The following is a 15,032-nucleotide window of genomic DNA, read 5'->3' as shown; positions in this document are numbered from 1 at the left end:
GCTTTAAAAATTAATAATCTGTTTCAATAAATGGAAAGACATTCTATTGACTCAAGGACTGGAATACTGAAGATGGCTAAGATGTCAATACAATACAACATGACCTACAAATTCAATATATTCCCTATCAAAACTCTGATAAATCCATTTTCAAATTCATATGGAACATCAAGAGATCCTTAAACAAAACAAAACAAAAAACTTGAGAGGAAGAACAAAGTTGGAAGACTCAATTTTCCAATATCAAAACTTGCTTCAAGTCTACAATAATCAAAGCAGCACGATACTAATAAGGACAGACAGACACACAATGGAGTAGAACAGGGACCTGGAAATGAAACCCTGCACATATGGTCCGATGTTTTTTACAAGGGTACCAAGACCCTTCAATGGGTGAAAAACAGTCTATTCAACATATAAGTTGAGAAAACTGGACACCCACATGCAAAACAATCAAGCTGGACGCTTGCATCTTATACAAAAATAACTCAAAATGGATTAAAATCTAAACATAAGGGCTACAACTATAAAAACTCTAAGAAGAAAAGCTTCTCAACAATGACATGGCAATGAATTCTTGGATATGACACCAAAAACAGAGACCACCAAAAAAAAAAAAAAAGGAAATTTGTGCTTCATCAAAATTAAGAACTTTTGAATATACAAAGACATTATCAAAAAAGTGAAAAGCTACTCCCAGGCACAGTGGCACATGCCCGTGATCCCAGCTACTTAGGAGGCTAAAGCAGGAGGATCACAAGTTCAAGGCCAGCCTCAGCAACTTTAGCAAGACCCTGCTAAAAAAAATTGGGGTGAAGCTCAGTGGCAAAGACCTCTGGGTTCAGTAGGAAATGGGGGCTTGCTCAGTGGTAAAGCACCTCTGGGTTCAATTCCCGGCACAACCCCCACCAAAAACAAAAGTACTAGGAAGTATGACTGAGTGATTTTTATTTTCTTTTTAAAACTGTTTTCAAAATGTTCTTCATGATCTTTTATTACCATTTCAATATAAAGATCATTTTATCTATAACTTTAAAAAAGAGGACATTACCATTGCCCCTGTCAGACTGTTCCTATTTTGGTTTCATTCATGTATTTACACTAAGTTTTTACTTTTACCTCTGAAAAGAACACAAAGCTTAATACACATACAGAAGGAAAAAAAGACCTAAGAGATAATGTGTTCACCACACAACACATTACTTTTTGCAAAGCCAATCTTTTTAATAAGTGAATACCCTTCTCAAGCCACAAGAAAAGGCAGTCCCTAAATTGTGGGAAGTAAAATTACCAACACTTTGCCCTTTCCTACCCAAATAGTCTACCACTTTGCTCAAATTGCACATCACAGATATCACAAATGAAGCAAAAAGAGAAATGTAAACTGTTTCATGAATTTCAGCAAAGAAGTAACCTCCTCCCTCCTCTACCCCAAGAGGGCAAACCTAAAACAAAAGACGCCCACCGACTCACGGCTGTCCTCTTGGAAGGAAAGCATCACGCTAAAACACCGACATCTCCCTCCTCCCCGCCTGTCCCCCAGTTGAAACCAACACAGACGCACAAACCAGGCTCCCAGGTGCTCCCTCCAGCAACACCAAGTGTGAGCGACTGAGCCTTGTTTTTTACGTTCAGAGGAACATCCACCAACAATTCTTGGAAACTGCACTGTGTTCTTCACAGAAATGCAAAGATGGAGAACATGGCCCAGTTCAATTCTATTTTCACCAGCACCTTATCTCCACAGAGTAAACATATGCGTGACAGTAACCTTTACACTCTCAGAAACATTCACAAACAAATCCACCAACGCGGCGCTGAGGAAGGGCACAGCTCGGCTCAGGGCTGGGATCCGCTGTCACAGTCCAGAGCAGCAGGTGCTGTTTTTAGATCTGTTTCTGGAAGCGCAACTGCTATCAATGTGTGAAACCAGAGCGGAGGGGGGAAGAGATCCGGTTTTCCCCACTCTCCTCTCACCTCCCTAGGATGTCTGTCGCGAGGACCTCTTAAATACAACAAAGGGAGGACACACGTCAGCAGGTGCCAGTCTAAAAACGAAAACCCAAGGAGGGGGGCAGAAAGGAAAGATGGCAGAGAACGCGAAATGCCAGTCACAGTCACAGAAGTTCCAGGAAGGACGAGAGATGAGAATAGAGAGTCTCGTCCCACCTACAGATCCCTTTTCTGGTCACAGAAGGAATAAAGTGTGGAGGAGGAAGAGAGGGGCAGAGAGAAGGAAGGAGACCGAGCAGAGACAAGGCTTGGGAGGATGACGAAGTCCTCAAATGCCCAACAAGACTGGGGTTGCTTTGGTTGTATAATGGATCTACTGTGCCCAGTACTGAAAAAAGACCATGGTACAGTGATGGAGCTTTGCACTCAGTTTTGAAGTTCCGCTCTGCCTTTTGGTGGATGGCAGGATCACAAAACCGGATCTTTGTGAAACTACTTTGCTTATCTGTAAAGATGGACGAACGGCTTTTTCCTTCTCCTCCATATAAGAAAAAAAAAAAAAAAGCAAACTGACGACGAAAAGGTCTCATTGAATTTTCAAACTTGATTTTCCATGAAACTGGAAGATGGATATAATTGAGAGAATTCCAACTACCTGGATGGACGGCCAGAGGTAGATGTGCTCTGGCAGAAGCTGCACAGAGGGGCAGAGAAGAGAGGCACCGAGGAGGGAAGGGGCTCGCGTGGTGAAGGACACCAGTGGCATCTGAGTCTGCCACAACCGCTGTGAGCCCTGGTCTGAGCAGAGCCAGGGGCGGAGGTCCTGCAGGACCTGCACATTCAGAGAATCCAAAGAGGTGAAACGATACCCCAAAAATCCTCCCCGATGAGCCATGTTTGTGGGAAACAGCACATCTCTGATGGAGCACAGAGAGAGGCTCTGGGTTGTAAGGCCGGAAAGCTCCACACCACACCACCTCGAGGAGAGCTGGCCTTGGAAAATCCAACTCCTTCCAAGTGAGTAATAAGAAGGGAATGGGAAAAGCCATAAAAATCTCTCCTATGGAAAAAAAGAAAGTGGGAGAACGCCATAAAACATACCCATAGACAAAGAAGACTCCCTAAAACATTACTAGCAAGAAGATGAACCAGTAATTTGCCATTAAAATTTTTAAACTTGAAGAGGCAGTCACAAGGGAAGGATGGAAAAGAGGAGGGAAGGAAGGAGAAATAAAGCACAAATATAAGGAACACCAGAAGACACAGTGAGAAAAGGGGAAAAAGTACAACAGGAGCCAGAAGAAATCAGAAAAAAAAAAACTATTTTGAGGGGGAAAAAATATTACAGAAAAGAAGATAAGTTTGAAATGAGCACAAGTTAGAAGAGATATTGCAGGAAACCAAAGAAGAGGTGGTGATGTGGATTAGGAGGGGGGAAAAGAACTAAAGGATTAGAAAGGATCAGGAAGAAAAATGATAGATTTTGAAGAAGAGCAATGAGACTCAAAAAAAATGGATTTTTTTTTATTTGGAATCCCTAAAAAGTAAAAACAAACAATGGAATGAAACAAATATAGGGAGACATTATTCAAGAAAAAACTCCATAATAAAAAAAAGCCCTAAATCTATCAATAGGGCACACTGGGGCCCTGTATTAAGACATTACCTCAGTGACAAAGAGAACTGACCCAAACAGTCCACAACCAGAACTATCCTGGTAAAACCGGACTCATAAAAGTCTGACTTTAAAAATAAGGAACAGCTAGCTCCTTGGACATCTTGACAAATGGAAAAACGAAATCCAGTCCTCTGATAGAGGGAACTACAGTAAGCAGAACCCGTACTTCTTCACAGTAACACGGCACACCATGAATCACTGGAGCATGTCCTCAAAATACTTAAAATACTAAACAAATAAAGCATAAGTCGAAGATTTCATATCCCATAGGCACTCTTTCATGTACAAAAGCCACAGACTAACACAGGACTATTGTCAGAGGCTCTGGTCTCAATGACTTCAAGAGACAGTCAGGGAGATGAAGGCAAAACAACTGGAAATTGAATTCATGTAACTGTAAAACTAAGATGAAAGCCAATGAAATGATCAAAGTAATAAACCAAGTCTAAGTGTAATAGTGCACATCAATATAGAAACTAAACAACCAGCAAAAATCAGGGCAATGAGGGACAGGGACCAAAGATGGGGAGACAGAGTAACGCTCCTGACACCTCTTCCCTAGAGGTTGCGAACCCACACGCAGCATTCAGTCTTGGGGGCAGCACAGTGGTGGAACGTGTGCTTAACAAGTGTGAGGCCCTGGGTTCAATCCCCAGCACCACCATCATCCTCATCATTATTCAAAGATGAATGGGAAACGTAGCCTATATAGAGACATATCTGAGAGTGTGAAGGAAATGCCGCAAGCTACCGCAAGCTGCTCCCCCTCATGCAGGGCAGGAGAGGGAAAAGGAAGAGACGTGTGCCAGCCATCACCAATTGCACCAGCAGCTTCCACCAACAAACTGGAAAAGTCAAGGTAATTCATAAAGTTATCATCAGAAAGTTTGCTAGAAAAAATGTATTCACAAACATCACAAACCAAACACAAACTAAAAATAGGTCCCATACTAAGAGTTTGAGGGAGAGAGGAATAGGAAAGACAGTGCAATGAATTTGTCATAATTTCCCCACACAGTAAATCCCACCATTACATACGTCCCTAAGAATGGGACTCTAACTAGAATAAGATGTATTCCATGCTTGTATAAGTATATCAAAATGGATTCTGCTGTAATCTATAACTAAAAAGAACAAATAAGTAAAATAATATCAGATAGCATGGACAAAACCTGCATAAAACATTTAAGTGCAAGTAAATTATAAGATGCATAATGAAAAAGACTTAATAAAAACATAAAACGTGACAAAACAAGACTGTCATAGCAATAATGTAAATAAGTAAAATTCTCCAATTTAAAAAATTTCAGATGAAGCCATGAAGCAAAATTCAACCCAGTCTAAGCAGACTAGAAATAGAGGGGAACATTCTCAACTCAGTAAAGAACATCTACAAAAAAACTATAGTAAACATTATACTTAGTGATGAAAAACTAGAATATTTCCTGCTAAGATAAAAAAAAAGGCAAAAATGTCTCTCTCACCAATTATTTTCAACATACTGTAAATCCTAGCTAATGCAATAAGACAAGAAAAGGAAATAAAAGTGTACTGATTAGGAAGAAATAAAACTGACTTTGTTTGCAGATAACAAGATTGCAGAAAATCCAGAAGAATCAACAGAATGCTGGAACTAATATAGCAAGGTTGCAGGATACAAAATCCATACACAAAAGTCAGTCTTTCCTACCTACCAGCAATAAATAAGAGCAGTGGGAAAATTTAAACACAACTCATTTATAGTATCACCTCCCAAAACTGAAACACTCTGGTGTAAATGTAACAAAACATGTACAAACCTTTTCAAAGAAAAACACAAAATGCTGATTAAAGAAATCTAAGGGGGAGGGCTGGGGCTGGGGCTCAGGGGTAGAGCACACACCTAGCACATGCCAGGCCCTGGGTGCAATCCTCAGCATCACATAAAAATAAATAAAATGAAAGTATTGTGTGCAACTACAACTAAAAAATAAATATTAAAAAAAAAAGAAAGACATCAAAGGGGAAGGTTGGGTGTGCAGCTCAGTGACAGAGCAGAGCACTCACCCAGCACATGCCAGGCCCTGGGTTAAATCCCCAGCACCGCAAAAAAAAAAAAATTCTTTGAACAAACAAGAATTCCAATCAAGACCCCAGCAAGTTACTTTGTGGATATCAACAAATTGATTCTAAAGTTTACACTTAGAGGAAAAATATCCAGAAGAGCCCACATAATTTTAAAGGAGAACAAAGTAAGAGGGTTGGCACACCGCCTAAACTTCTAGACAGTGCCACGTTGACAAAAGAATACAAAAACAGAACAGCACCAGAGGCCAACTTCATCTACCGGGGACACGGGCAACACAACAGAGGAGACTAGACTTTCCAACAGGTGGAGCTGGAACAGCTGGATGCACATGCACACGATCAATAAATAAATCCAGACACGGGTGTTACACCCTTTACAAAACTGAACTCCAAATGGCTCACAGGCCTGGATGTAAAACACAATAAAACTCCTGGAAAAACATCTAGATGACCTTCAGGCATGGCAACGGCTGTGTGGATTCAACACTAAAAACATAACCCGTGGGAAAATGGAGGAACTGTGATTGGGCAAAGGGGAGGGAGGGTGCGGAGGAGACACGAGGTCAGGAAAGATGGTGGAATGAGATGGACATCATTACCCTAGGTACATGTGTGACTGCACAGATGGTGTGACGTTACATCGTGTACAACCAGAGAAGTGAAAAGTTGTGCTGCAATTGTGCACAACGAATCAAAATGCATTCAGCTGTCATATAGACCTAATCAGAATAAAAAAAAATAAATTTAAAAAAATAACCCATGAAAGAAACAATTGGTAAGCTGAACTTCATTAAAATTAAAGACTTAGGCAAAAGACAAAGCCAAGAGAATGAGAAGGCAGGCCCCGCCCACGTCAAGAGACTGTGCTAAAACACTGTACCCAGAACACATGAAGAACCCTGAAAACTCGACAATAAGAAAACAAACCAATTGAAAAATAATCCAAAGTTCTTAAAAGATACCTCATCAAAGAAAATACACAGGTGGCAAATACGCAAACGAAAAGATGCACCACAGAGCATGTCATGGGGAAAATGCAAATTAAAATAACAAAGAGATACCACTGGGCACTTATTAGCACAGCCACAATCCAGAACATGACACTCTGGTGAGGAGCTCTCCTGCCTGCTGGGGGCATGTGAGATGAACATCCGCTCTGGAAGGCGGTTGGACAGTGTCTTAAAAGGCCAACCACACACTCAGCCTATGACCCAGCAGTCAGACCTCTTGGCATGTACCAAAAAGAACTGAAAAACTATGCCCCAAAAAAGCCCTGCACCTGGACACCTAGGGCGGCTTTATTCATATTTACCAAAACACTTGGGAGCAACCAAGATACACTTTGGTAGAGAATGAAGAGATGGAACTGTCTTGTGTCTGGACAAGGGAATAGTATTCAGCATTAAAAAGAAATGAGCTTTCGAGCCGGACCTGGAGGAACTTTAAATGCATGTCACTAGTTCGAAGAAGCCAATCTGATAAGTCCCCATGCTTCAAAGCCTCCAGACAGATGATATTCTGGAAAAGAGGAAGTTCTGAAAACAGTAAAATAATCAGTTACTGGCGGAGGTTGAGGAGATGGAGAGATCAACAGGAGGGACAGAGGGGTTTAGGGCAGTGAAATGACTCTGTGTGACACTATACTGCTGAAGACGCGTCCTTACACACTTGTCCAGACCCATAGACTGCACAGCACCCAAAGTGAACCCCAAAGTAAACTGTGCACTTTGGGTCATGATTTCAGTGCAGGCTCGTCTATTTTAAACAGTGTCCCACTGTGGTGCAAAGGGCAGGGGAGGGGGACCTGGGCAGGGGGCACCTTGGAAAATCTCTGTAGCCTCTGGGGAATTTTGCTGAAAACTTAAAACTGTTCCAAAAAACAAAGTCTTTTTTTTCCTTTCAATTCAATCCATAAAGGACTATTTTGTTCCACTTCATACAAATACATTTTAAATTCTGGATGAGATGAAAAGTTTCTAGGAAAATACAATTTACAGCACCAAAACATCCTATCAAAGCTACCTGAACTGACGGAATTTCTCAGAAAAAAAAAAAAAGATCTTCAAAGAGTCACCCCTCAAGGAGCACAGAGCCGGTTCCATGGAGGTCATCAACTATGGCCAGGAATTCCAAAGCCATTTTTATGCTTTCCCAGAAGAGTGGAAAACAAAAATACGTGATTCTTTAGAAGCAGCAATGTAACACTGGTGCTTAGGACACTCAGTACAGAATCCAATCGCAGCGCAGGCAAGCCCAGCATCAACAGAGAGAGCAGCGGGACTGGGGCGCTTTGATTAGGAAGCGTAAATACAGCTCAAGATCAGAAATTCGTTGTCATTAATTATCCTGACCAGGCTTCATAGAGAAGCACCAGATGAAAGGCCCAGAAAAGACATGGAGAGACCCTTGCTTCAACTCCACTGGAGGTACTAGCCAGATAACAGATTCAGAAAGGACTGGAGACTTCCTCTTAATGGAAAAGAGGGGTACAATAATGGCTATCTGCAAATAATATTATTGCACAACGTAAATAAGAGCCTAGTTACAGTAGCTCCTAAAAAAAAAGATCAAGTTTCCAGGAATAAATGCTAATGCAATTTGTAAAGTTTTCTGCAGAAAACTTTAAAACCAGACTGGACACCAAGGAACACTTAACCAGTGGGAAGATGTATCATGATCGGAGACAAGAAGATTCAACACCAGGAGGATATTGAGTCTCTCCAACATACACACTTTTCATGCTCAGAATAAAAATACATTTTTTAAAACTAGAGAAGCTTAATTTTAAAACTAAAATGGAAAAATTAACAAAAGAAGTAAAAAAAAAATCATGGAGGAGAATGAAAAATCATATCAGATATAAATGAATATAGAAAGCTTCAATAATTAATAAATTAGTTAAAAGAATAATAATTGAAAGAATAGGAAGAGAGGACAATGGAGTCCAACAGGGGGCCCAAATGCAAGTGAGGAGCTAGTGCAGGATAAGAGTGGCACTTCCAATCAGGGGTAAAAGATCAGGCAACAAGTGATGTCAGAACTGGGTAAGTCTCTGGGAAAACACAGCTAGATCAACAACACATCAGAGGATAAATTCCACCTGGATAAAGGATGAAACATTGTGTTTGGTTTTTATTTTTTTCTTAATATTTTTTTTAGTTGTCAATGGACATTTATTTATTTGTAAGTGGTGCTAAGATTCCTAACCCAGTGCCTCGCACATGCTAGGCAAGCACTCTACCACAAAGCTAAAACCCCAGTCCTGGTTTTTATTAATTTTTTTATTTATATATGACAGCAGAATGCATTATAATTCATATTACACACACAGAGCACAAATTTTTCATATCTCTGTTTGTATATAAAGTATGTTCACACCGATTCGTGTCTTCATACAAGTACTTTGGATAATGATGTCCATCACATTCCACCATCGTTTCTAACTCCATGCCCCCTCCCTTCCCCTCCCACCCCTCTGCCCTATCTAGAGTTTCCCATGCTCCCATGCTCCTCCTTCCTACCCCACTATGAATCAGCCTCCTTATATCAGAGAAAACATTTGGCATTTATTTTTTGGAGGGATTGGCTAACTTCACTTAGCGCTATCTCCTCCAATTCCATTCATTTACCTGCAAATATCATGATTTTATTCTCATTTATTTCTGAGTAATATTCCATTGTGTATAAATGCCACATATTTTTATCCATTCATCTACTGAAGGGCATCTATGTTGGTTTCACAATTTAGCTATTGTGAATTGTGCTGCTGTAAATATTAATGTGGCTGTGTCCCTATAGCATGCTGTTTTTAAGTCCTTTGGGTGTAGACTGAGGAGAGGGATAGCTCGGTCAAATGGTTCCATTCCCAATTTTCCAAGGAAATCTCCATACTGCTTTCCATATTGGCTGCACTAATTTGCAGTTCCACCAACAGTGTATGAGTGTAACTTTTTCCCCACATCCTCGCCAACACTTGTTGTTGTTTATATTCATAATAGCTGCCATTCTGACTGGAGTGAGATTCCTCATAGAAACAGAAAAAGCAGTCATGAAATTCATCTGGAAAAATAAGAGACCCAGAATGGCTAAAGCAATCCTTAGCAGGAAGAGTGAAGCAGGTGGCATCCCTAGACCAGACCTTAAACTATACTACAGAGCAATAGTAACAAAAACAGCATGGCATTGGCACCAAACAGACTGGTAAACCAATGGTACAGAATAGAGGACAAAGGGACTAATCCACAAAATTACAGTTATCTTATATTAGACAAAGGTGCCAAAAACATGCATTGGAGAAAAGATAGCTTCTTCAACAAATTGAAGGTAAGCCAGGTTCATATGCAACAAAATGAAATTAAATCCCTATCTCTCATCATGCACAAAACTCAAAGTGGATCAAGGACCTAGGAATTAAGACTCTGCATCTAATAGAAGAAAAAGTAAGCCCTAGTCTCCATCTTATGGAATTAGGCCCCAGCTTCCTTAATAAGACTCCTATGGTGCAAGAATTAAAATCAAGAATCAATAAATTGAATGGATTCAAACTAAAAAGTTTCTTCTCAGCAAAAGAAACAATCTATGAGGTGAATAGAGAGCCTACATCTTGGGAGCAAATCTTTACCCCTCACACATCAGATAGAGCACTAATCTCTAGGGTATATAGAGAACTCAAAAAGCTAAACACCAAAATAAATAAATAAATAAATAAATAAATAACCCAACCAATAAATGGGCCAAGGACCTGAACAGACACTTCTCAGAAGGTGACATACAATCAATCAACAAATATATGAAAAAATGTTCATCATTGCTAGCAATTAGAGAAATGCAAATCAAAATACCCTGGTTTTTATTTTTAAGTCCTAAAAGTAACAAGAGAACATAGAGAAGAATTCCTTTTTAACTTTGGAATAGCCTCCTAACTATAACTCTAAATCCAGAAATTGCAAAAGGAAAGGTTGATAGATTTAACAGCATGATCCAAAAGATGATCCTACAGGAAAGTAGGAGAGGAGAATGAAGAGAAACAAAGAAATGAATGCAAACAACTCAGGTACAATACGGGAGAACATATTCAGTTTCACCAATAATAAAAGAAATACAAATTAAAATGACTATAGGATATTTTCTTACCTGGAAAATTGGCAGAAATCTAGAAAAATGTAGACAATATACTCTGTTGCTGAAGTTGCAGAGAAACAGGACCCTGGTGTATGCTGACGAGTGTGTTCACTGGCCCCATCGTCAGGAGGAGCACTGGCAATAACCACTCAGAATTGCAAATGCAAACCCCTTAACCCAGCAGCTTCACTTCTGGGAATTCAACCTACAAATGTATGATCATATGTGTAAAATAGGCACATTTAAGGATATTTATCCCTGGATCGTTCATACAAAGTGACGGGAAACAACCCAAATATCTATTTATTGGCATTGAGTAAAATACCTGGTAGATCTGTTCAGTCCAGTCAAAGCTATACAGCTTAAAAAACAAAAACAAAACAAACAAACAAAAAAAAACACTAGCCCACTCCCTGAAAACTGACACTGGGAAATTCCCAAGACAAACTATGAAGGAAACAAAGCAAGATGTAAGATAATTTACCCAGAATTCTACAGCCTGGGCATAAAAAGTAAATAACAATATATTTTCATATGTGATCATACATGCTTAAAACTTTGGAAAGTGTATATAAGAAAATAATAAAAGTGATTGAATACTGGAGAGTGGGAAAACTGTATAAATGAGGACCACGGATAGTAGGAAACTTTTCAATAAATCTTTTCATATGCTTTAAGCCACCTGCCCAAAAGGCATATTTTGGAAATTGAAGGTAAGCCAGGTTCAGTGGTGAAACCTGTGTTTGATCCCAGCGACTCAGGAGGCTGAAGCAGAAGGATTGCAAGCTTTAGGCCACCCTGGAAAAGTTACTGAGATCCTGCCTCGAAATGAAATATAAAGACCTGGGGTGACGCTCAGTGGTGGAGAGTTTGCCTAGCATGCACAAGGCCCCAGGCTTGATCCCCAGGGGGGGGGAAAAATGAGCGATACATTTCACAGTTCTCGTGCAGATCATATAAGACCATCCTAATTCATGCCTAATACCAAGCAGATGTTCAATAAATGTCCATTCCCCACTTCTAAAAGAGTAAGGACAACACTAGAAAGCACAGTGATGTCCCATCCTCACGCTGGAACCCAGAGAGCCCCAGAACATCTCCCTCTTTCCATGCTCTGCTTCTGGACCCCTCAAGAGACCTGGTCCCCTCACCTGCAGTTTCTCATAATTCAATGGCCACTCCCTTCTTTTTAAAAAATGGGCTCATGTCCCTCTGTCTTCGGGAACAAATGCAGACACCTCCCTAAAATCCCCATGTCCTCTCTACCTCCGCCTTCCAACTTCCTTGAATCTGATTCTGGTTTTGCAGACCTGCCCCGAGCAGGACTCTCAGCAAGTTTTCTCAACAGTCCTTGTCCAGTGTTCTCGGTTCCACAGGGTGATACTGCTGCTTGGCCATGGCTTGAGGTTCCTTCCCTAATGTCGGTGGCACCCTGTCCTTCAGTGGCACAAGCACCTGTTACCAATGAAGGGCCAGCTGCTGCACCGCGAGACAGGGCTCACACAGCCATGCTAAGAGTTGACAAGTCCAACCTCGCAGGAAGCTAAGGACAGGCTCCCATCACCATCACTGTTACTGTCACTGATGTTTGCTCAGAAGACCAGGGGCCAGCTACTCAGGAGTCCCGGAAATACAGCTGTGCATGGAATGACCAGCCCAAGAGATGGCAGTCATAGAAAGCAACAACCCAGGACAAGACGCTGCCTTCTAGACAGCCCACGAGGGGGATCCCTGATAAAGGAGAACCAGAGGTGAAGGAAGTGGTACGTTAATGGCAGTAATAATAAAACCTACCTTTCCCTTAGCACCTGTCTGCCGCATTCTCTGTAAGCACCTAATCTCATTCAACCACATATGGCCTTGTAAAACACATGGACGCTCTCTCCTTTTGCAGATGAGGAAACTGAGGTTAGTGCCAAAGAACACAGCAATTTCCAGATAAAGTTTTCTATGTTGTGAATTAATATTTTCTGACTTTTACTAAAAGAACAAGCACAGCCAGACTTTTTTAAAAAAAACTTTGAAATATAACGACACTGGTTTTCTACTGTTATCTTCACAATGATTTTAAGTTTTTATGTTGACCCTTAATATTATTTTTAGAAGATCATTGCCATTATAATGAACCACATCTGATAGTTGTAAAATTGTATGGAAAAGAGGGGACACAAAGAAACTAATTCAGAGCTGTAAACCACCAGTTAAAATTTGGGGGAAATTAACAGGTTACAAAAGAGAACAATTAAATAGTCACGAAAACTCAAATAAACCATGATTTTAAGACATCATATGGCTATAAGCCTAGAAATAGGTTTTGAAAATGGCTACTGCTGCATCTGAAGTCACAGGTAATGACTCAGAAACCAAATGATGAAGAGGTTTCCATGGGCAGCAGCAAATCCTCAGGTGCAGGGTAGAAAACAAACCCTGTCCTCAGTGAACAGTCTGCTGGGCCAGATGAGAAAATGGGGCTCCATCTCTCAGGGCCTGAAGGATGCTCTGGATGACATTGAACTAGCCACTGCTCGCTCACCTTTTGAACAGGTAGGGAAGGTAGGGGACGAAAGTTCACTATGAGAAAGAAGTTGCAAAGCCACGTGTCTCAAGTCGTGTTCTCCACCCTGAGCCCTTGCCGGCTCACTCAGTCCGTGACCTCACCAGCTGCAATGTACCTCCCCCACTGATTTATAGAAACCAGCTCACTCGAGGACACAGGCAAGGCTGGGTGTGTCCAGGAACAGAGGAGCTCCTTCCTGGAGGTGCCCATCTGGGAGGGAGCCCGCCACATTCCTGGTAGGCTTCAATTCCTGAGTTGAACTTGAACTAGGTCTGCTTGATGTCCTGGGCACTCATACCATCTCGTTGGAAATCCTGAGGTCAAGGAAGAGCCTCCTCAAGCCCAGAGTCACCCTGCTTCTCCCCGTTGCTTAGCCTCCTCATGCCCCGTCACCTCCCGCAGCAGAACTCCTGGAGCTGGCTCTGAGCTCATCTGGAGCCAAATGCAGACACTTAGCCGAGTGTGGCGCGCACGTCTGTCATCTCAGTGACTCAGGAGGCTGAGGCAGGAGGATCGTGAGTTCAAAGCCAGCCTCGGCATCTTAGCAAGGCCCTAAGTAACTTTGCAAGACCCATTTTCTTATCTCAAAATAAAAAATAAAAAAGGGGCTGGGCATGTGGCTCAGTGGTTAAAGTGGTTAAGCGTCCCCCTCAGTTCAATCCCCGATACCCACCGCCCCATGCAGATATTTGTCACCTCCACATAAAGGTATCCAACATGGAAGCTGCCCAGAAACAGGATTATGCTGCTTTCTTAGGTGGTAAGTTCTCTGTTACTGGAAGAACCCAGCAAAGTCAGGGGCACCACCACCTGTCTGATGGACCTCACCCATCCCAGGGAACTGCCCCAAGCTGTCAGGAGCCCTGGTCCCACAGCAGTTTTGAGGCTGAGGCAGAAGGGAAAGCAAGTTCCTCCCTAGAATGGAGAAGGGCTCTGCAGTCCTCCCACAAGGCTCCCCCTAGGCTAGAGGCAGCAGGAAAGCAGAAATACAGACGAGGTAAGAGACGGCGTGGGCGCGGGGCTTCCTAGACATCCCACCTAATTACACCAACAGAAGGCAGAGGTGACCATCAGAGGGGCAGCCAAGGGGCTGGGGATGATTCTTTTGCCATCAAAGTTCTGGCATCCCCTCTTGTAAACAGCAACATGCAGGACTGCAGTCGGATTTCTAGCGAGATTCGCAATAAATGTCACCGCATCCTAAAGCTGAAATCTCAGGACAGCATCAGGAGTAATTATGGTTTCTGTAAGTGCCACAGTTCCCAACTCAAAGTCAAGATGTTTGTGGTCTGCAAATCTTCCCTAGGGTTTCAACCCTTCTTCCATTTGAGAGTCTACATCAAGAACTCTTCTATTATAAGTAAAATCATTATTAAAATTAGACACAGTGACCCTGAGCAATGTCTCAGGACCCAAGCATTAAACCCTGCAGGTCTCAGACCTAGAAGACAATCATATCTAAAATGCATATGATGACGTGGGGTTTCCAAAATTTCAGTCACTTCAATGCCCTCTGCATTTTTGCCACAACCACAGTCTATCTATATTATTTGCTCATCACTTTTTTTTCTGTCATTTAAATTATACAAAATAAGCTAAGTTAAAAGAATTTCTGTCAGGCATGGTGGCTACACCTGTAATCCCAGTGAGTCTGGA

The 15,032-nt window shown here is 41.6% G+C and overlaps 1 protein-coding gene across 5 annotated transcripts in view; it reads right to left on the bottom strand.

Moving 5' to 3' along the window:
- Ldlrad4 (low density lipoprotein receptor class A domain containing 4) overlaps nt 1–15,032 on the bottom strand; it is a 369,921-nt gene that overhangs the window by 259,410 nt on the left and 95,479 nt on the right. Inside the window, exon 1 of one of the 5 annotated variants that reach the window (XM_046462800.2) lies at nt 1,569–1,752. The exons of the other annotated variants lie outside the window; for them this stretch is intronic. The gene's annotated coding sequence lies outside the window, so the exon portion shown is untranslated. Of the gene's footprint in view, nt 1–1,568; nt 1,753–15,032 lie in introns of those variants that run through there. 5 annotated transcript variants of the gene reach the window in all.

Source organism: Marmota monax, unplaced genomic scaffold, assembly GCF_021218885.2.
Source record: "Marmota monax isolate L192 unplaced genomic scaffold, Marmota_monax_Labrador192_F-V1.1 WCK01_AAM20220418_F8-fsc00180, whole genome shotgun sequence".
NCBI lineage: Eukaryota > Metazoa > Chordata > Mammalia > Rodentia > Sciuridae > Marmota > Marmota monax.
Note: the sequence above shows the minus strand (reverse complement) of the source record. Positions and strands in the feature narration are given on the sequence as shown.